The sequence below is a fragment of the Procambarus clarkii genome, chromosome 63, assembly GCF_040958095.1.
Source record: "Procambarus clarkii isolate CNS0578487 chromosome 63, FALCON_Pclarkii_2.0, whole genome shotgun sequence".
Taxonomy (NCBI): Eukaryota; Metazoa; Arthropoda; class Malacostraca; order Decapoda; family Cambaridae; genus Procambarus; species Procambarus clarkii.
Genome location: NC_091212.1, coordinates 9,124,566 through 9,127,013, shown reverse-complemented (window position 1 = coordinate 9,127,013; position 2,448 = coordinate 9,124,566).

The window sequence follows — 2,448 nt, the reverse complement described above, 5'->3', positions numbered from 1 at the left end:
ATCCCAATATTATTTTATTAAACCGAGATCTTCTCTCACTGCACATAGATGTGTAGCCAGGCTCAGGTTATATTGTTCTGTGTTCCGATGTTTGTCTCAACTTAGGTCTTGCTTCATGTTGCTATATCAGTTGTCAGTCACAACGGTGACGGGGCCAGACAGGCACCTGTCTCTGCCAACTCTGTCAGTAGCGGGGGGGGGGGGGGGGGGGGAATGTGGAATTTTAATTCCATGAAGAAAAATCAAGTGTAGAAAACTTGGAAAGGTATAAGAATAGGGTATTTATCAGGGAGTTTCCGCACGTGAAGTCTTCACTATCCGTAAGTCCTTCCCGGCCAGCGGAGAGCTTCCCGCGTCAAGTCCTTCCCGGCCAGCAGGGACCTCCCCACGTCAAGTCCTTCCCGGCTAGCGGAGAGCTTCCCGCGTCAAGTCCTTCCCGGCCAGCGGAGACCTCCCCACGTCAAGTCCGACGCGCTCTTCTCCGAGGCTCTGGGACTGTCGGTCCCGTGGTGCGTCTCACGAGTGTGGGGAGCCATATTATTTTGTTCTGAACTTTCACGCTAAGAATTTCTGCAGTTTTGTCAGTTTCCAGTTTTTGTGGGGGTTCGATATTGAAGTCAGTTCCCATTTTCTACGACAAGGCAACAGTTTCTCGTCGTGTTATCAGAGTTTATGCTGAACTGGAACCGTTTTCTGACGACCCGATTTGTCTCAAAGAGGATCTCATTTCCGTCTTCGATTTGGCTTTTTTTTGGCCTTTCCGCGTTTGTCGAGACGTATGTCAAGAGTGTTTCCAGGTCGGCGGGTCGGAATTATCTCTACTCAATCTGTTAAGATTTGTTGGTGTGGTGTTTAGGTTTCCCAGTCGCGTTCCTGTCCCAAATGTCTTGTTGTAATATATTTCCTTATATCAGGTCCATTCCTTATACCTTATTTCCTCCCCCTGATTTTATATAGTCTCGTGTTCTTCTTTTGTTTCTATAGTTTCATGTTTCCCCGATGTCTCTGCCTGAAGCCGTTTTGTTCTTTCGTTCCGGTCTGTTTCGTTACTGTCTGTTTCGTTACCGTCTGTTTCGTTACTGTCTGTTTCGTTACCGTCTGTTTCGTTACTGTCTGTTTCGTTACTGTCTGTTTCGTTCCGGTCTGTTTCGTTACTGTCTGTTTCGTTACCGTCTGTTTCGTAACTGTCTGTTTCGTTACCGTCTGTTTCGTTACTGTCTGTTTCGTTACCGTCTGTTTCGTTACTGTCTGTTTCGTTACCGTCTGTTTCGTTACTGTCTGTTTCGTTACCGTCTGTTTCGTTACTGTCTGTTTCGTTACCGTCTGTTTCGTTACCGTCTGTTTCGTTACTGTCTGTTTCGTTACCGTCTGTTTCGTTACTGTTTCGTTACCGTCTGTTTCGTTACTGTCTGTTTCGTTACCGTCTGTTTCGTTACTGTCTGTTTCGTTACCGTCTGTTTCGTTACTGTCTGTTTCGTTACCGTCTGTTTCGTTACCGTCTGTTTCGTTACTGTCTGTTTCGTTCCCGTATTACAAAGGGGAAGAAACACTGTATTACAGAGTGGGAGTAACAGTGTATTACAGAGTGGGAGTAACACTGTATTACAGAGTGGGAGTAACAGTGTATTACAGAGGGGGAGTAACAGTGTATTACAGAGTGGGAGTAACACTGTATTACAGAGTGGGAGTAACAGTGTATTACAGAGGGGGAGTAACAGTGTATTACAGAGTGGGAGTAACAGTGTATTACAGAGGGGGAGTAACAGTGTATTACAGAGGGGGAGTAACAGTGTATTACAGAGGGGGAGTAACACTGTATTACAGAGGGGGAGTAACACTGTATTACAGAGGGGGAGTAACACTGTATTACAGAGGGGGAGTAACACTGTATTACAGAGGGGGAGTAACACTGTATTACAGAGAGAGAGAGAGAGAGAGAGAGAGAGAGAGAGAGAGAGAGAGAGAGAGAGAGAGAGAGAGAGAGAGAGAGAGAGAAAGAGAGAGAGAGAAAGAGAGAGAGAGAAAGAGAGAGAGAGAGAGAGAGAGAGAGAGAGAGAGAGAGAGAGAGAGAGAGAAAGAGAGAAAGAGAGAAAGAGAGAGAGAGAAAGAGAGAGAGAAGGGGGGGGTGACACTGCATCACACTAGCCTATGGTTTAACCTTAGTTGGTAACGATTTAAATATCGTAATTTTGCCTGTAATATGTTTATAAAGTTACCAATAGACCGTTTAATAACTATAATAATATTTTAGTCCCTGATTATTAAGCAGGCTGGAAGACCGACGAATGATGATAATTGGCTATTTTATTTATACGGATTTTCGGCACATGCAAATCGGTAGATATTTTCCGGGGAGCGTGTTGATATTTTGATGGCGGGCCCTGCGGCCGCGCGGGATACATATCACCTGTGAAATTAACCCGTCTGGTTCCTGGCCTCTGGCGGCCT